The sequence below is a fragment of the Meriones unguiculatus genome, chromosome X (assembly GCF_030254825.1).
Source record: "Meriones unguiculatus strain TT.TT164.6M chromosome X, Bangor_MerUng_6.1, whole genome shotgun sequence".
In the NCBI taxonomy this organism is placed as follows: Eukaryota; Metazoa; Chordata; class Mammalia; order Rodentia; family Muridae; genus Meriones; species Meriones unguiculatus.
The window spans coordinates 18863035-18884153 of record NC_083369.1 but is presented as its reverse complement, the minus strand read 5'-3'; the positions used below and the strand labels follow the sequence as shown (position 1 = coordinate 18884153).

Genomic DNA, 21119 nt, shown 5'->3' with positions numbered 1-21119 from the left:
CAACCCTCTCTTCTTACATAAGACTCCCTGAGCTCTGCCCAAGTTTGGCCATGAGACTCAGCATCTGCTTCAATCCCCTGTTGAATAGATCCTTTCAGAGGACCCTCTATGGCAGGCTCCCATCCTATTTCCTCTCTTCCACCATGTCTGGTGTCTATCCTGTTTGTCATTCTGAATGAAATTTAAGCATCCTCCCTAGGGTCCTCCTTGTTGTTTACCTTCTTTAGGTCTGTGGATTGCTATTGTATATTATACAGCTAATATCAACTTATAAGTGAGTGTATACCATGCCTGTCTTTCTGTTTCTGGGTTACCTCACTCAAGATGATCTCTTCTAGTTCCATCCATTTGCCTACAAATTTCATGATTTCCTTCTTAATAGCTGAGTAGTATTCCATTGTGTGGATGTACCACAATTTCCATATCCTTTCCTTTGATGAGGGACATCTAGGTTGTTTCTAGAGTCCGGCTATTACAAATAAACCTGTTATGAGCATACTTGAGACAATGTCCTTATTGAATGCTGGGGCATCTTTTGGGTAAATACCCAGGAGCAGTATAACTGGATCTTGAGGTACTATTCCCAATTTTCTGAGAAAGGGCAAGATTGATTTTCAAAGTGGTTGTACAAGTTTACACTCCCACCAGCAACGGAGGAAGGTTCCCCTTTCTCCATATCCTGTTCAGCATGTGTTGTCACTTAATTTTTTTAATTAAATTTTTATTCTTTATATTAATTATTGTTTACTCATTTTGTAACCCAGCTGTAGCCCCCTCCCTGATACCCTCCCAATCCTACTATCCCTCCTTCATCTCTTCCCATGCCCATCACCAAGTCCACTGATAGGGAGGTCCTCTTCCTCTTCCATCTGACCCTAGCTTATCAAGTCTCATCAGGACTGGTTGCATTGTCCTCCTTTGTGGTCTGGCAAGGCTGCTACCCCCTCATGGGGGGGTGTCAAAGAGCCAGCCACTGAGTTCATGTCAGAGACAGTCCTTTTTCCCCTTACTAGAGAACCGACTTGGAGACTGAGATGCCATGGGCTACATCTGAACAGCTATTCTAGGTTATATCCATGAATGGTCCTTGGTTGGAGTATCAGTCTCAGAAAAGAACCCTGTGTCCAGATATCTTGGTTCTGTTGCTCTCCTTGTGAAGCTCCTGTCCTGTCCAGGTCTTAATATCTCCCCCTTCTTTCATAGGATTCCCTGCACTCTGCCCAAAGTTTGGTTATGAGTCTCAGCATCTGCTTTGATATACTGCTAAGTAGAATTTTTCAGAGGTCCTCTGTGGTAGGCTCCTGTCCTGTTTCCTATTTTCTCCCTCTTCCAATGTCCATCCGGTTTGTCTTTCTGAGTGAGGATTGATCATCTTACCCAGGGTCCTCCTTCTTGCTACATGCTAAGACTACATGCTAAGACTCTATTTTTGAAGACACCACATGCTTTCAATACAACACATGGAGAAATCATTTGGAACTGAGCTGGAGGCTTTCTCCCTGTTGGCTAGCTTCTTTTTTATAATAATTTTTATTTTTTATATTAATCACAGGTTATTTACTTTGTATCCCAGCCATAGCACCCTTCCTCATTCCCTCCCAATCCCACCCTCCCTCCCTCATCTCCTCCCTGCCCCTTTCCAAGTCCACTGATAGGGGAGGACCTCCTCCCCTTCCATCTGACCTTGTTTTATCAGTTATCTTCAGGACTGGCTGCAATGTCTTCTTCTGTTGCTTAGCTTCTTTAGTTGTACAGATTTTAGTATGTTTATCCTATCTTATAGGTCTAGTATCCAATTATAAGTGAATATATACCATGTGTGTCTTTCTGCTTCTGGAATACCTCACTCAGGATGATATTTTCTTGATACCACCATTTGCTTGAAAATTTCATGATTTCCTTGTTTTTAATTGCTGAATAGCATTCCATTGTGTAAATGTACCATAATTTCTGTATCCATTCCTCCTTTCAGGGACATCTTGGTTGTTTCCAGATTCTGGCTATTATGAATAAAGCTGCTACAAACATGGTTGAACAAATGTCCTTGTTGTGTACTTGATTATATTTTGGATATATGCCTAGCAGTGGTATAGCTTGATCTTGAGGAAGAGCTTTTCCTAATTGCCTGAGAAAGCGCCAGACTGATTTCCAATGTAGTTGTACAAGTTTACATTCCCACCAGTTATAGAGGAGCATTCTCCTTTCTCCACATCCTCTCCAGCATGTATTGTCACTTGAGTTTTTTATCTTAGCCATTCTGATGGGTGTAAGGTGAAATCTCAGGGTCATTTTGATTTGCATCTCCCTAATGACTAAGGACTTGAGCATTTCTTTAAGTGTTTCTCTGCCATTCTATATCGCTCTACAGAGAATTCTCTGTTTAGCTCTGAACCCCATTTTTAATTGGATTACTTGATTTGTTGCTTTTTAACTTCTTTAGTTCTTTATATATTCTGGATATTAGCTCTCTGTCAGATATAGGGTTGGTGAAGATTCTTTCCCAGTCTGTAGGCTGTCGTTTTGTTTTGACAACAGTGTCTTTTGCTTTACAGAAGCTTTTCAGTTTCAACAGGTCCCATTTATTGATTGTTGATCTTAGAGCCTGAGCTGTTTGTGTTTTGTTCAGGAAGTTGTCTCCTGTGCCAGTGAATTCTAGGCTCTTCCCCACTTTTTTTTTCTAACAGGTTTAGTGTGTCTGGTTTTATGTTGAGGTCTTTGATCCACTTGGACTTCAGTTTATCACTTAAATATTTGATCTTAACCATTCTGAGAGGTATAAGATGGTATCTCAGTGTTGTTTTGATTTGCATTTCCCTGACGACTAAGGATGGTGAGCATTTCTTGAAGTGTTTCTCTGAAATTCGATATTCCTCTACAGAGAATTCTCTGTTTAGCTATGTACCTTATTTTTCAATTGGATTATTTGGTTTGTTGGTGTTTAATTTCTCGAATTCTTTACAAATTTTGGATATTAGCCCTATATCAGATGTAGGGTTGGTGAAGATTCTTTCCCATTCTGTAGGCAGTCGTTTTGTTTTGATGACAGTGTCCTTTGCTTTACAGAAGTTTTTCATTTTCATGAGGCCCCATTTATTGACTGTTGCTCTTAGAGCCTGTGCTGTTGGTGTTCTGTTCAGGAAGTTGTCACCTGTGCCAACGAGTTCGAGGTTCTTCCCTGCTTTTTCTTTCAAAAGACTTAGTGTGTCTGGTTTTATGTTGAGGTCTTTGATCCACTTGGACTTTAATTTTCTGCAGGGTGGGTAAGTATGGATCTATTTGTGTTTTTCTACATGTGGACTTTTGTTGGATATGCTATCATTTTTCCACTGTGTGGATTTGGCATCTTTGTCAAAATTCAGATGTCCATACTTGTATGGGTTTATGTCAGGGTCTTCTATTCGATTCCATTGATCCACCAGTCTGTTTTTATGCTAGTACCATGCAGTTTTTATTACTGTTGCTCTATAATACAGCTTGAGATCAGAGATGGAGACACTTCCAAAAGATCTTTTATTGTAGAGGATTGTTTTTAGCTGTTCTGAGTTTCTTGTTATTCCATATGAAGTTGAGAATTTTTCTTTCCAGGTCTGTAAAGAATTGTGTTAGTAATTTGATGGGAATTGCATTGAATCTGTAGATTGCTTTTGGTAAGATGGCCATTTTTACTTTGTTAACCCTACCAAACCATGAGCGTGGGAGATCTTTCCATCTTCTGATGTCTTCTTCTATTTCTTTCTTCAGAGACTTGAAGTTTTTTGTTGTTATTTTGTTTGTTTGTTTGTTTGTTTGTTTGTTTTTCATGTAAGTCTTTGTCTTGCTTGGTTCGGGTTACACCAAGGTACTTTATGGCTTTTGTGGCTACTGTGAATGGTGTTGTTTCCCTAATTTCTTTCTCTGCCCTTTTGTTTTTGGTATATAGGAGGGCTACCGTATTAATTAATTTTGTATCCAGCCACTTTGCTGAAGGTGTTTATCAGCCATAGGAGTCCCCAGGTAGAATTTTTGGGGTTACTCATATATATTATCATATATTCTGCAAATAGTGATACTTTGATTTCTTCCTTTGTGATTTGAATCCCCTTGATCTCCTTTAACTGTCTTATTGCTCTAGGCAAGACTTCAAATACTATGGTGAAGAGAGATGGAGAGAGGGGACAACATTGCCTTTTCTCTGATTTCAGTGGGATTGATTTAATTTTCTCTCCAGTGAATTTGATGTTGGCTATAGGCTTGCTGTATATTGCCTTTACTATGTTTAGGTAAGTGCCTTGTATCCCTCATCTTTCCAGGACTTTAAACATGAATGGATGTTGGAGTTTATCAAATGCTCTTTCAGCATCTAAGGAAATGATCTTTTTTTTTCTTTCAGTTTGTTTATGTGGTGGATTAGGTTGATGGATTTCCGTATAGTGAACCACCCCTCCATGCCTGGGATGAAGCCTACTTGGTCATAGTGGATGATATCTTTGATGTGTTCTTGGATTCATTTTGTGAGTACTTTGTTGAGTATTTTTGCATCAATATTCAAAAGGGAGATTGGCCTGAAATTCTCTTTCTTTGTTGGGTCTTTGTGAAGTTTATCCATCAAGGTTACTGTGGCTTCATACAATGAGTTTACTAATGCTCCTGTTTCTATTTTGTGGAATAGTTTGAAGAATATTTGTGTTAGCTCTTCTTTGAAGGTATGGTAAAATTCTGTGATGAAACCATCTGGCCCTGGGCTTGCTTTTTTTTATGGGAGATTTTTATGATCTCCTCTATTTCTTTAGGGAATATACAAATATTTAATTTATTTACCTGGTCTTGGTTCAGCATTGGTAAGTGGAACTGATAAAGAAAATTGTCCATTTCATTTAAATTTTCAAATTTTGTGGCATATAGGCTTTTAGGGTAAAACCAAATGATTGTTTGGATTTCCTCAGTGTTATGTTCCCCTTTTCATTTCTGATTTTGTTGATTTGTATGGTGTCTCTCTGCCTTTTAGTTAGTTTGGTTAAGGGTTTGTCTGTCTTGCTGATTTTCTCAAAGAACCAGCTCTTGGTTTCATTGATTATTTGAATTGTTATCTTTGTTTCTAGTTTATTGATTTTAACCCTGAGTTTGATTATTTCCAACCACTTACTCCTCTTGGGTGTTTCTCTTTCTTTCTTTTTTTTTTCCTGAGGCTTTCAGGTGAGCCATTAAGTTGCTTGTATGTTATGCCTCAAATTTCTTTTTTTGTATTTTTTATTTTTATTTTTTATTAATTAGCTTATTCACTTTTTATTCCCCCTCTACCTCCCTCCCTCTTCCTTCCAAGTCCATCCTCCCTCCTCCTTCTCCACCCATACCCCTCTCCCAGTCCACTGATAAGGGTGGTCTTCTTCTCCTTCCTTCTGATCCTTGTCTATCAGGTCTCATCAGGAGTGGCTGCATTGTCTTCCTCTGTGGACTGGTAAGACTGCTCCTCCATCAGGGAGAGGTGATCAAAGAGCAGGCCAATCAGTTCATGTCAGAGACAGTCCCTATTCCCATTACTGATAGACTAGGGTCAGATGGAAGGGGAGAGGACCTCCCCTATCATTGGACTGGGTGAGGGGCATAGAAGAAGAAGAGGGAGGGAATGTTTGATTGGGAGGGGATGAGGATGGGGCTATAGCTGGGATACAAAGTGAATAAATTGTAATTAATGAATTTTTTTAAAAAATCTTGTTTTCTCCATCTATGAGGACTGAGAGTTTTGCTGGGTATAATAGCCTGGGCTGACATCTGTGATCTCTTAGGGTCTGCATGATATCCTTCCAGGCTCTCCTGGTTTTCATAGTCTCTATGAATGATTCTGATGGGTTTGCCATTATATGTTACTTGGCCTTTTTCCCTCACAGTGTTTAGTATTTTTTTTTCTTTTTCGTTCTATATACTTACTGTTTTGATTATTATGTGGCAGGAGGATTTTTTTTCTGGTCTAATCTATTAAGTGTCCTGTATGCTTATGGGCCTCTCCTTTAAATTAGGGACGTTTACTTCTCTGATTTTGTTGAAAATATTTTCTGGGCCTTGGAGATGGGTATCTTCTTTTTCATTTATTCCTATTACTCTTAAGTTTTGTCTTTTCATGTTGTCTTGGAGTTCTTGGATGGTTTGTATCAGGAATTTTTTAGATTGAACATTTTCTTTGACTGATATATCATTTTTTTCCATTGTATCTTCCACACCTGAGATTCTTTCTTCCATCTCTTTTAGTCTGTTTGTTATCTGTAGTTTCTATTTTCTTCCCTAAGTTCTCCCACTCCATTTGTGTTTTGTTTAAATTTTCCAATTCTATTTTGAGATCTTGACCTGTTTTGTTAATTTCCTTCACCTCTCTGATTGTATTTTATTGCTTTTTCTTCAATTCCCTCACCTGTTGGATTGAACTTTCTTCTGTGGTTTTTTTTTTTTCCTTTCAGTGATCTAATCATTTCCTCTTTGAAGGCCACAAACTGTTTGGCTGCATCTTGCTGTATTTCTTTATGGATGGGCATAATCTGTTTGACTTTATCTTCCTCTATTTTTTCATGCATTGTTTGTTTCCTTCATTATCCTCTTTGTAAGCCCAGATGTAAGGTCACCTTGAATTTCACTTATGTTAGGGTGTTCATGGCTACTTGTTCCTGGATAACTGGGTTCTGGAGATGCCATATTACTTTGGCTTTTGTTGATTGCGTTTTTATGCCGGCCTCTACTTGTCTGGCTGTCTCAGGTGTTGGCTGTTAGTTTCTGATGCCTGCTGGAATCCTACAATGGGGTGAATCCGATTGGCAGGAAGATGGTTGTTCCTGAAGGAGGCCTCCTCAGCTTTTTGGTCACTTAATGACTGGTGCTTCTCAGGAAATTGCCACTGATCTCCTCAGGTGTATGATCTTGTGGTGTATCTGTTGTCATTGGTAATCAGGGAGGCTCTCCTCTCACCAGGAGAAGTCCTGGAGACAGCTGTCCTGCCAGTGGGTTTCTTACTCTGAATTTAGTGAGCTTCTGCTGCTCATACACTGTGTTTGCTGGGTGCAGCCCTTTTGGTCAGTTTAGCTAGAGAGACAGGTTGTGCTTTGGAGCAGCATCTGGGGGCTGATCCTGTGGATTCCAGGTGTCTGCAAGTCTGAGGTTGTAGCTCTGTGCTCCAGTACCCAAGTGGTAATCAGTGGCGGGTGAGCACAGGTGGCTGAAAGCTAGAGCCTGAGGGAACCCAGAAACTTTTCTGGGCATTAGCTGGGTGTCCTGAAGTCAGAACTGATGTTTCCCCAATGGTGGGATTTCCTCCTGACAGGGAGACCTAAGTCTGTCGTGTTCAGGGGTTCATAGTCCTGGATTGTGAGTCCACCACGCAGGTGAAGGCAAGTGGTTCTGTGCCAATGACTGAGACTGCAGGAACTCAGTTACTTTTCCAGGAACTTTTCGGGGGATGGCTGGGTGCCCTGAGTTTGGACCTAATGTTTCTTTCACCATCGGGTTTACTCCCGACAGGGAAACCCAGTCTCTGGTATTTGGGGGCCCACATTTCTCTCTGGGATGGTGAGTTGGAAGTGCAGGCATATCTCTGAGCTGGTGACTGATCACCTGCTGGAGCCTGGAACTTTTTGCGGGGGTTGTTTGGGTGACCTGAAATCAGTTGGCCCTGATTGCTTCCTTCACTGTAGAGTTTTCTCTCTACTGGAAATCCCAGTCTCTGGTGTTGTGGGGCCCACAGTTGAGTCTGGGATAGTGATCAGAACACACAGACATGTGTCTCTGGGCTGGCAACTAAGTGCTGGCCAGGACCCAGGAACTCTTTTGGGGTTTAGTTGGATGATCTGACATTGGACCTGATTGCCTCCCACATCATGGGGTTTTCTCTCACCTGGGAAACACAATCACTGGTCTCTTAGGGCCCACAGTTCAGTTTGTTGGTCACTGTGCAGTCACTGCTGTCCTGTTCGTCAGACACAGTGTGTTCTCTGTGCTGCCATCTTGGATCCCCCATTGCTGGTCTTTTTCTTGTGGTGTCTTTGGCCATTCGTTAGAGCACAGCTGGTTTTTCACACTAAGTCACCTTGAGTTGAAAGAGATGGAGCATTCTTGGATTTTTTTTCCTTAACATTTTCTTCTTCTTCTTCAACTTATCTTTTTCATGCTTTCTTTTTTTCCTTTAGTTCTTTTCTCCTCACACTACAGAAGGATTCGATGTTTTCATGCTGAGATTTGACAAACAAGAAAAAGATGCGAAGGGAAAACTACTTCTCAGTTTTCAGAAACAAGAGTTTCACACTCTGCTGTTTCTCTGGCAATTTTTCTGAAAGCATTTTTGAGACAGCCAGGATGTTTAAAGTGATGTGCTGAGTCTCCGTTCCAGTGTAGCCCATAAGTATATTACTGCAAGAACCATGCTTGGAGATGTTTAAGACAGTCCCTGTGATACAGTGGTCAATCTCTTTGGACAGATTCCTTTCAGAAGATTGACAGGTGCTGGAACTTTCTTCCTCTGATAAAAATGCTTTCCTATGTGTATAGGCAAATGCTGTCTAATTCTTCCATCAGTAATGAAGATGTCAAAGCTACCCAACAGTCTGAGCTTGGCTTCATAGGCTTTATATTGTCTTTAAAGCTTTAATTTATTTAATTTTTAACTTATTTTATTTTTTTGACTTTTACTAATTACACTTTATTCACTTTGTATCCCCCATAAACCCCTCTCTCCTCCCCTCCCAGTCCCACCCTCCTTTCCCCCTTCTTCATGCATGCCCCTCCCCAAATCCACTGATAGGGGAGGCCCCCACTCCTTCCTTCTGATCTTAATCTCATCAGGAGTGGCTGCATTGTCATCTTCTGTGGCCTGGTAAGGCTGCTCTCCCCTCAGGGGGAGGTGATCAAAGAACAGGCCAATCATTTCATGTCAGAGGCACTCCCTCTTCCCATTACTATGGAACCCACTTGGACACTGAATTGTCATGGGCCACATCTGTGCAGGGGTTCTAGGTTATCTCCATGCATGGTACTTGGTTGGAGTATGAGTCTCTGGAAAGACCCCTGTGTTCAAATTTTCTGGTTCTGTTGTTCTCCTTGTGTGGTTCCTGTCCTCTCCAGATCTTAACTATTTCCACTTCTTTCATAAGATTCCATGCACTCTGCCCAACAGTTGGCCATAAGTCTCAGCATCTGCTTTGATAGTCTACAGGGCAGAGCCTTTCAGAGGCCCTCTGTGGCAGGTTCCTAACTTGTTTCCTGCTTTTTGCCTTTCAGGATGGGGACTGAGCATTTTAGTCAGAGTCCTCCCTCTTGATTAGTTTCTTTAGGTGTACAGATTTTAGTAGGTTTATCCTGTATTATATGTCTATATGAGTGAGTATGTACTGTGTGTGTGTGTGCTTCTGGGACAGCTCACTCAGGATGATCCTTTCCAGTTCCAACTATTTAATTGCAAATTTCATGATTTCCTTATTTTTCATTGTTGAATAATATTCCATTGTGTAGATGTACCACAATTTCTGCATCCATTCCTCAGTTGAGGGGCATCTGGGTTGTTTCCAGCTTCTGGCTATTACAAATAAAGCTGCTACACACATGGTTGAGCAAATGTCCTTATTGTAAAAAAAAAAAAATTAAAAAAACACAAGTTTGTTGTGTACTTGAGCCTCTTTTGGATATATGCCTTAGGAGTGGTATGGCTGGATCTTGAGAAAGCACTATTCCTAGTTGTCTGAGAAAGTGCCAGATTGATTTCCAGAGTGGTTGTACCAGTTTACATTCCCACCAGCAGTGGAGGAGGGTTCCCCTTTCTCCACAACCTCTCCAGCATGTATTGTCACTTGAGTTTTTTATCTTAGCCATTCTCATGGGTGTAAGGTGAAATCTCAGGGTCGTTTTGATTTGCATTTCCCTGATGACTAATGAGGTTGAGCATTTCTTTAAGTGTTTCTCTGCCATTCGATATTCCTCTATCAAGGATTTTCTGTTTTTAAAAGGGGTAATCCGATAGACACTGTTAACTCCATGCTTTTTCAAAAGTTTTTTTAAAAACCTTATGCCTCTTCAGGTGATTCAAAATCAATTTTGGTAACAGATTTCTGATGAATCTGATGGAATACTATGAGGCAAAGACATTCTGACTCAAAGTTCCTTTGCTGGAATTTCCCATAATATCACCATTAAAAAAAAAAAAAAAAAAAAAAAAAAAAAAAAAAAAAAAAAAAAAAAAAAAAAAAACACGTTCTCATTCTCATTCAAAAACAATTTATCACTGCTTCTTCTGGACTTGGAGTGTGCAAACAGAACTTCCACTGCCTTTCTGATCTGCTCTTCGTCCAGCTGTTGCAGAGCAGTTGGGGCTGCTTGCACTGCTGTAGGTGGTCACAGTGGCTGCTGAGGCAGGGGGAGAGGAAGACACTGAGCAACTCCGTGACACCTTGTGTAGAACTCAGGAATTCAATGGCCCACTTTTCAAACCTAATTTTATTAATTTAAATTTTCTCTTTCTTTTGGTTAGTTTGGCCAAGGGATGTGCAATTTTTCTTTTTTAAAAATTACTTCTTGGAGAATTTAATACAATATATTTTGCTCATAGTCATTCTTCCTATTTCCTCTCAGGCCCACCACTTCTTTATCCACCCAACTTTGTGTCCTATTTAAAACAAACCAACAACAACTCCCCCGAAAAAGCATCAAGTCCATTGTGTGTTGCCCATGTACTCTTGGATGTGTGGCCTTTCATTGGAGCATGGACTTACCAGGATCTACACCCTTAAAGAAAACCAGCCTTCCTTTCCCCAGCAGCAATCAATTGTCAATAGCTCCTTAGCTGAGGGTAGGATTTAAAGTCCACCTCCGCTCCCCATGCTGGATTTTGTTTCACTTGAATTCACCTAAGTTATGTGTATGCTGTCAAAATTGCTCTGAGTTCATATATGCAGTTTCCTTGTTGTATACAGGAAAGAGTTTCCTTGTAGTCATCCATTGTCATAGCTCTTATAATCTTTCCACACCCCTTTATACAATAATCGCATTGGAAGAAAGGGTATATGGTACAGACATTTAATTCAGGACTGAGTACGCCACAAGCTCTTAATCTCTCCATGTTGGCCATATGTGTATTTCTGTGTTAATTTCCATGTCCTTCAAAAATTGTGGAAAGGCTACTTCCCAAAATCATGTAAACAAAAACTTGCTAATCAACCTTCATATAATAAAACCCTTTCTAAAATATACCCAATATATAAAACATGTTTTTTTACTGGGACAGTCAGCGTCAGTCTAGGACTGATGGCAAATACAAGCCAGATTTGAGAACCAGGGGAGTGAGTAAAACTGTCCCTCTTCCATGAATTCTTAGCTTGGAGTCCCAGTGCTTGGACCTCTGCAGTTGCCTCGGTAGGAGCACAGCCTGGTTTTATGTGGACTCTGACTCTGCCCGGAATCATGCCCCCCAGATCCACTCTTAACCCTCAAACAATGAGAGACTGAATTGCCACTACTAAGAACACTTCAGAATTAAACCTATCTGTAATGAAAGATACATCATTGGATGGAATAGCAGTGGTAAAGCAGCTCTCCACACATCTACAGGGACCCCTGCTAACAAACTGTTTTGGCATTGTTGGTTTTTAATCTCCTTTCACCTGTAAAGACTCCGTGAAATTGTATTCCTTCCAATATAGGTGGCCCCCAAGTACATATCCTATTTATAATGCGCTACTTTTTAGATACAACCAATAGAGCATGCAAAGGGGCCTTGATGCTGCTGGAATATGGCACTCTCTTGTCACCATCAGAACAACCATTACCCAGAGGACAAAACTTCTGGCTGCCTTTTCTGCCTTCAAATAATTCCCAGATTTGACCCTTTGACGTACTAACTGCTTCTCACTATGTGGCTCAAGCCATCCCACACTACCAAACCACCTTGGTGCATGCCTCAGACCCCCTTCGTTGTCATCCGTATTTACCTCCCTTCAATGCCTCCTTCACAGACAGCCTCATTCCATTTTTATTCAGTACATATGATTTGATCCAGAATTACCTGCCCCCACCTCGCTGACTGCCCTGCCATGTTCTTTTATCAACGTGCTGTTGCTTCTCATTCCTTCTTTCATCAAGGAGCTAAAACATTACAAAAGCAAACCCAATAACCACAGGTACAAACTCAACAAATTGCAACCCCCTCAACTGCCAATTAATTACTGTGTCCTACCATCCCAAGATGAGTGAAACCCCCATGCTCTTAATCCTAATGATCCTTGGCAAGTAGATGTGACTCACATAAATGCCTTTGGCAATTTTAAATTTCTTCATGTTTGTGTTGATTCCCTTTCAGGCTTTATCTGTACTACTACTCAAACACAGGCTTCTGCTCCAGCTGCTCAAACACATGAGTCTGTTTGAGCTGTTCGCAGACACATACTGACTGCTTTCTCTATAATGGGAGTCCCCAAAATAGATGAAAACAGACAGTGGTCCTGATTATGTATCTAAAACATTCATCTCTCTCTGTCAGCATTGGGAAATATCACTTGTGAAATTCTCTAAAACCCCCAAGTACAAGCCTTCATTGAACAAGCTCATTACTCAAGAATCTAATACATAAACAAAAAAGGGGAAATAAGGGATCAACTGCTCAGGAGCAACTGGCCAAGGCAAAATATATATATTTTATATATATATATATATATATGTGTGTGTGTGTGTGTGTGTGTGTGTATTTATCTTTAAAGATTTATTTATTTATTTATTGTGTAGATAATGTTCTGCCTGCATGTACACATGCACACCAAAAGAGGGCACCAAATCTCATTATAGATGGTTGTGAGCCACCATGTGGTTGGTAGGACTTGAACTCAGGACCTCTGGATGAATATCCAGTGCTCTTAACCTCTGGGCCATCTCTCCGGCCCCATTTACATTTTATACATGAGCCTGCAGTGGGAGAAAGGCCACAGCCACATAATAAACAAAAGAACTTCTGTGCTTATAATTCCATCATTACAGTTTCATTCGCAGTCAATGTTTAAGAATACAAAGAGCTACCGTGGTGTTTTCCGAAGTTAGCTTAGTCCCTGTGGAATTCCAGAGTCACTTCCCATGACAAGAGGAGCAGGAAGCCGTTAGAGAGAGCTCCTGCATGCGTATAAACTACAGCAAAGTGTGTTCATGTTTGTGAGTGTGTGTGTGTGTGTGCGCGCGCGCATGTGTGATGGGTGGGTGTCTGCTGTGTGTATAGCATGTATTAGTGCGTATAGTGGGCGTAGCGTACCAGGGGAGTGTGCAGTATATTTATATAGTATGTGTAAATAGGGTGGATATGCCTGCCGGGGTGTGATGTGTGTGTGGTGACCGTATTGGATGTGTATGTGCATGTGTGTGGTATGGTGTGGTGTAGGGATTCGATGTGGGAGGGGGTCGTGTGTGTGAGTGTGGGGCATGGGGGTGGGGGTACATATGCATTATGTATATTGATTAATACAAACTTAGAGTTCTTGGGAGACATCCAGAGAACACAGAGGAGGGCAGTGAGCATTTCCAGGGAGCAGCCAGACCTTACGGGCTCCTTGTTGCTGGCAATGTTGGGGCCGTCACCCCACTTCCCCAGTATTCTCGACACTGCCCTGCAGCTTTGGCCAGGTGTTCACGTGCACCTCAAGTGGCGTGATGGCTTCCTTCATCACCTACCACCTTTTCTCTGCCTGGAGAACGCCTTTGGAATGCGCACAGTGAAGGCAGCACAGAAATGCTGGGCACTGACCCCTGTGCCGTGTCTACAGTGAAGGCTAGTACCTAGGGAATAAATACCTGTGTTCATCTTCTGCCGGAGGATACTTCTGTGGCATGTTCCATCTTGAAACAAAGGGTAGCCCATGAGACTGAACCCCAATTTCCCAACATGGGGACCTACTCACTAATCCCATTGGTTGCTCCTCCTTGCCTGCCTCACCTCTCTCTCCTGCTTTGCGCTTCTGGGGGAACATTTCGATCAAACCAAACCCAGAGCCATGTTTTAGGATCAAAAATTCATATTCAGACAACTAGACAGGGAAGGGAAGGAGACAGGACTAACAGGTCCCAGCAATGACCAAGTCGTGGAAAAGACCAAACCCTCTAGTGTAAAGGCCTACCCTCTCTGGAGGTTGTTATAAGTTGCAGTCTGCCAGGGGTGTCTGTATTAGGGGAAAAAAAGGGAGGAATCTTGCTTGGGTGTGTGGTAGAGCTTTAAAACTGAGCCAAGGTCTGTAGACTCTGATGAGAGAGAGAGAGATGTGGAAGAATGTCGGAGGGAAAAGGATGCTCACTCCATTCTGACTGAGCAGCAAACACACCACAGAGGGTTAAATCTTAGAAGCCATGAGTTTACCTCAAGGAGGAAGGCATAGCCCAGAATGTCTGTTCTTACTAACCCATTATTTCCTCTGATCTCACACAAGTTTCTTTCACATGCTACAGTGGTGGTAAAACTGTTGTACAATGAAAGTGGCCACAGTTTAGGCCAAGGCAATTTCTACTTCAAAGTTTTTAAGCTGTTCCTCTCAATTCCACCTCACCCCTAACACCTGAAGACAAACACCACAAGAAGCAAGAAGTTTGACCATAATCCATGGTTTTATATAAACTTCCTCAAGGTCCCAAACAATGCATGGGTCCTGTTCCCCTCATTATGGAGGCCAAGGCTTCACATATGTGATTTCTCCTACAGGACCTCCCTGGATCCCAGCATTGCTCATAAAGCTGCACCATGAGTTGGCCCCAGAAGAAAAGAACTGAGCAACAAAAGAGGGACCTAGCCCATCTCCTGAACTTCACTAATGTATTGAAAACTCCATTGCCTGGGATGCGCTTCTGCAAGAGATGATATGAACATTACCAATCACTTCAATCTCCAACCCACCATCCAATGTGGAGAAGCATCAAAAACTTGATCAGTGCGGCAGAATGTCCTTGAGAACAATGGGTCTGAAAAAAAACCTGTGACTGCTACAATCTCTCTCAATTCCATATGGTAACACTCCTTATTCTCTTTACTTCCCTGTCTCTTCTTGCTTCAGCTCCACGTGTATACTGGGGACCTGTGGCTAAAATCTCTTCCCTGGGGGAGAGGTAAGTAAATTCTACTCTTCTTCCAAGGTCCCAACAACAAACCCAGGCTTGATTCCTCAGTATTCACTCTGGGGAACCGTGGTGGTTTGAATGAGAATGGCCCTAAATATTTGGATATATGGTCCTCAGTTGGTGGAACTGTTGCAGGCCATTTTCAGTGTGCCACTTTCTCTGCCTCCTACTTGTGAATCAGGATACAAACTCTCAGTTGTTCCAGCCATCATGCCTTTATTCTACCATGGACTGAGCTGTAACCCTCTAAAACAGTAAGTCCCAAATAGACCCTTTCTTTTAGAAGTTGCCCTGGTTTTGGTGTATTGCCATAGCAATAGTAAAAGAACCATGACAGGAGCCAATGAGCTCCTTACATAACAAAGGTGAAGGGTTATGTAAGGTGATGTGGGCACTCTTCCCCCAACAGGCTTACCCAGAAAGAATGAGGGCTTTCCCATAGCCATAAAAAAATGAAGCCCTGGCCTCTGTACCCTCTGTCCCCTACCCCCAGGCCATGTTCTGAGTTTTCAGTCAGTCAGTAGGGAACAGTTGGATAACTATCCAAAAGCCCAGATGGGTTGATCTTTTGCAAGGGGACATAGTTGAATGCTCCCAAATGACAGTTGCTCATCTCAGAGGACAGTGACATATGACAAGCCCATGTTCTTAAACTCCCTCAACTTATGTCAGTATTTCAGTCTGAACCAGAAACTCCACTAAGCACCAATGACACAGTGGTCACTGGAGATACTTTCTCCACTCAGTCTTTTTATCTACTTACAAGATTATATACAGTTTCCTCTAAACAAATTCCATGGATTCCCTTGGAAAATGCATGGACTCTTTCCTCTATAGACATCCCTATATGTCTATCGGCCAGATAAAGTCCATTTTGTGCTCATATGGAACTACAGTGGAATATGAATCTCCTATATCAAAATGACTCCCAAGACCAGATGATAGATATAATCAATCCATCTCTACTTTAGCCAAACAGTTAGTTTCCTTGGATATCCAATCCTTGTAAAAGCCAAGCCACCTTAAAGCCTTCCCCAAGTCCTAAAAAGGAAGTGTTAGGGCCAAGTGGTGGTAGTGCGCACCTTTAATCCCAGCGCTCGGGAGCCAGGAGCAGGCAGAGCTCTCAGTTCAAGGCCAGCCTGGTCTGTAGGGTGAGTTCCAGGACAGCCAGGGCTACACAGAGAAACCCTGTCATTGAACCAAACAAACAAAATAGTGTTAGATAACTGGCCGCCTGCTAATCTAAATTTGATACTTTCTAGTGTTAAATTATGAGATTATACCATTGCTTTAACATGCTGATTTCTCTGACCTACACTGGGACGCAGGATTTGCTTGACCCATTCTCTATCTCCACCAGAATACCTTCCTACCACTCTACTCATATTCTAAAGCCTCTCTCTGGTGCTTGGCTCGTCCTCTTCTTCCTAGATTGCTAAAGAAGGGAAAGTACTAGCCCTCTAAAGTGGGAGTACCTCTGGCTATGGAATGAAACTGAGACTCATGTTATGATCTGCACCTCCCAACCTTCTATTCTAGCTGTCACTTCGAACTGTCACTTCATTCTTACCCAAACTTCTTCTCATTATTCTGTGAGTCTGTATCCTGGATGTACATGACTTACACCTTGTCTAACTCAACAAAATGTCACAAATTTGAAATTTACTTCTATATGAATTCTTAATCAGTGAGTCCATGTCTAGATTTCTGTTAATCTGGCTCACCCATGTCATAGGAGATCTGCTTTATAATAATGTAATCATGTCCTTGAACGTACGTGTAAAAAATCTATCAGAATGATTATTGCAGCTTTTCTATCTGCACAGCCACTGTTGCAATGCTGCCATGGCAGCGGTAGCCTTATCCAAACTGCAATAACTGTAAATTCCTATCTTCAAAATATCATTAGTGAATTAGAAAAAAAAAAAACAAACCCATACTGATTCTCTTAGTTAGGATTTCTATTGCTTATCCGGAATTTCTGTTGCTGTGAAGACCATGAACACAGCCACTCTTATAAAGGGAAGAATTTAATTGGGGCTGTCTTTTAGTTCAGAGGTTTTGTCCACTGTCATTTGGAAGGATGCAGGCAGGCATGCTGTTGGAGAAGTAGCTGAGAGTTCTACATCAGGACTGGCAGGCAGGACAGAGAGAGAGATTGGACTTCACTTGGGCTTATGAAACCTCAAAGCCCACCCCCAATGACAGACTTCCTCCAACAAGGCCACACCTCCCAATAGTGCCACTCACTGTAAGCCTACAGGGGGCCATTTTCAATCAAACCACCACACTGACCAATAAATCTGTAAAAGAGAGCCAAGCATAATGGCCCATAGCTTTAATCCCAGCACTCAGAAGGCAGAAACAGGTGGATCTCTCTGAGTCTGAGGCAAGTCTGGTCTACATTCTGACTTCCAGGATAGCCAAAGTAAGTAGTAACACCCTGTCTCAAAAAACCAAGAAAAAAAATCTTTAAAAGATTAGATGCTCTTGAATCTGCTGTTTTGTGGCTTAGAGAACACCATGTAGTCTTTCGGCTCCACCAGCAGCTTCAATGTGACACAGGTTTTCACTATATGTGTGTCACTCCTTTCCTTCCTAGTTAGCTATACTCAGAGATGGAATAACGTCTATAAAATACCTTGAAATGTTGTTTAGTTTCCCTTTAGAACAAGACATTTCTGCCTTAAATAAACACACTTCTATTTCTTAAAAAAAAACTCAAACAAACACAGAATGCATCTTTATCCAGACTTACCGAAATAACTAATTTCTAATTGGTTTTCATGATTACACCTTACGAAGTGGTCTTTTAGTCTGGTGTCATAGCACATGCATTTGATCCCCAGAAAATGGGGGGCACAGGCAGATGGATCTCTGTGTTCAAAGTCAGCCTGTTCTACAAAGCAAGGCCAGTGAAAGCTAAACAAAGAAACCATGTCTTGAAAAAAAAAAAAAGATGTGGTTTTTTACAGGAATAACCATCCTGTTTGTCTGCATTCTCCTTGAAGTTCTATCATGATTTGTTCAAGTTTTCAAAAGGACCACCTGGGATAAAGTGCTGCTGCCCTTCAGTATGCCATAAGTTCTCCATAACATGCTTCTTTTTTTAACAAAACAAAGAGAAAAGGGATATCTTTGCTGAGTATAGTAGTCTGGGTTGGCAGTTGTCTTTAAGAAATTGAAATACATCTGTCGAATCCTTCCTGACTTTTGAAATTTCAGTTGAATAATATATTGTTATTCTGATGGACTGCTACTTACATGTGACTTGGTATTTCTCTCTTGTTGCTTTCAAGACACTCTTGTTTCTGTATGTTTAGTAGTTTACTTAGATGTGATGATAGGAAGTTCTCTTCTTTTAATTAATTAACTTATATATGTATGTTTTTATTTATTCTTCTCTCAAACATTACATCCTGATTGACCATATTTTTTACCTCCCTCTACACCTCTGCATCCGTTCTCACCTCTTCTCTCCCCCAGATCCACTCCTCCTCCATTTTCCTTCAGAAAAGAGCAGGCCTCCCAGAGATAGCAATCAAACATGGCATATCAAGTTACAGTAAGACCAGCCAACTCCCCTCACATATTAAGGCTGGACAAGGGAACCCAGTAGGATGAAAGGGGTCCCAAAAGCTGAGTCAGGGACAACCCCTGCTGCCACTGTTAGGAGTCCCACAGGAACATCAAGCTACACAACAGTAACATATATGCAGAGGATCTAGCTCATAGCAATACAGGCTCCCTGATTGTCGCTTCCGTTTCTGTAAGCCCCCATGAGCTTTGTTTAGTTGATTCCATGGGTCATGTTCTTATAGTGTCCTCTACCCCTCTGACTCCTACAACCCTTCCTTCCCCTCTTCTGTGTGATTCCCGAGCTCTACCTAATGTTCGGCTGTGGGTGTCTGCATCTCCTCCCATCAGTTGCTGACAGTTGAGATAGCCATCAGTCTGAGTACAGCAGAATATCATTAGGAATCATTTCATTGCCTTTTATTTTCCCTATCATATCTCATGTCTCTGGGTTATCCAGTGTCAGGCGTGAGCTCCCTCTTGTGGCCTGGACCTGAAGTTGAACCAGTCACTGGTTGGCCACTCCCACAAGTTCTCCCCCTCCCCCCCCATTACCCAACACATTACGCAGGCAGGATAAATTGTAGGTCGAAGGTTCTGTGGATGGGTTGATGTCCCAGTCCACCGCTGGAAGCCATGCCTAGTTATAGAAGATGGCTTGTTCAGGCTCCATATCCCCCATTATTATGAGTCTTCTCTAGGGTCACCCTTGTGGTTTCCAGGGAGTCTCCATTGCAGTAGATTTCCACATACACCCCAAGTACCCCCTAATTCCAGTCATCTATCCCTGTACTCTCTCCCTCCACCCCTCCAATATGAACCCTCCTGCTCTCATCCCCGCTCATCCCCAGCCCACCCACAAAAATCTATTCTATTTCCCCTTCCCAAGAAGATCCATGTGTCTCCCCTTGAGTCCTCCTTGTTTCTTGGCTTCCTTGGGTCTGTGGACTATAGCATGTTTATCCTTTATAACTAGTATGCAATTCTAAGTGAGCTCACACCATGTTTGTCTTTCTGGAGCTGAGTTGGGGGGGGGGGTTCTTTTCTGATATTGTCTGTTTTATGTCCCAAATGCCTCCTATATCTGAACTTGTTTCTCTCTTCCTAACTCTGGAAAATTTTCTTTTATGAATCTTTTTAAAAAATGTTTTCTGTACATTTATGCTAGATTCCTCTACTACCTATAAGTTTGATCTTTTCAGAGTGTCACGTTTATCTTGGCAGTTAAGTCAGTAATCTACTCATTATTTTATCTTTATCTTGTCCTTGTTTTTTCAGTTCCTCCACCTTATCTTCAAACTCAGATATTTTGTCCTCTCTTTGATCCAATCTATTGCTGGGATTTTCCCCGGAGCTTTTTCATTTCCAGTATTCCAAATTGTTTTTTGCTTTAATATTTCTCTTTCTAAGAGTCTGCTTTCACATCTTGTATTGCCTCCCTTTTCTATTCAGCAGTTTGTGTTCTCAATCAGGAGCTTATTTTCTTCTTTGAATATACTTACATTCATTCTAAACTCTCTGTCTGGAATTTCCTTTAATTTACTCACACTAGATGCCATTACTGTAGAATTAGGAATTTTTAAAAATTATTTTATGTGTATGAGTGTTTTGTCTGAATATATGTCTATGTACCACCTGTGTACCTGGTGCCTTCACAGGCCAAAAGAGGACATCTGATTCCCTGGAGCTGGTGTTACACATGGTTGTGAGCTCACATGTAGGTACTGGGAACTGAACCTAGCTCCTCTGCAAGATCAGCAAGTACACTTAACCACAGAAGCCATCTCTTCAGCCTGGATTAGTAATTTTTAAAGGACTTATTGTTTTTCATGTTTCCTGTGTTACCACATTGGGACATGCATTGTGTCTTTTCTTCACTTGTTGTTTTTTGTTTGTTTGTTTGTTTTTGGTATTTTTTATCAGCTATATTCTTTAAATTGAAGTATTCTCAACATTCACATGAGACTTGATTTCAGTTTACATTTCTGAAAATAGTTTTCAAGTCTAGGAGGTCAAGATGCCTGGTATAAACTCTATATTATCCCCTGAGTAGGACATTAACTGTGAGAGGAGCCATAGCTGTTGATATTATCATTATTCAAATATTGTAATAGCCAGTTAACAACAGTGACCTCCTTAACTTCAATAACTGTTTGGGAATAGCAATCAGAAATCAGATTTTAGTTAATAAAATTATGAGTGGGAGAGAAGTAAAGCAGGTAAGGATAAGGATTAAGTATTAGGAATTGGAGAGATGGATCAGCAGTTAACAGTGCTTGCTGTAGCCTATAGCCAACATCAAACTGAACAGAGAGAAACTTAAAGCAATCTCACTGAAATCAGGGACAAGACAAGGATTCCCACTCTCTCCATATCTCATCAACATGGTTCTGGAAGTCCTTGCTAGAGCAATAAGACAGTTGAAGGAGATCAAGGGGATACAAATTAGAAAGGAAGAAGTC

General features: G+C 41.5%; 1 pseudogene; it reads right to left on the bottom strand.

The window, feature by feature from the left end:
- Positions 1-8030: 8030 nt before the first annotated feature.
- LOC132650127 (ribosomal L1 domain-containing protein 1-like) lies at positions 8031-12276 on the bottom strand (annotated as a pseudogene).
- Positions 12277-21119: the final 8843 nt, after the last annotated feature.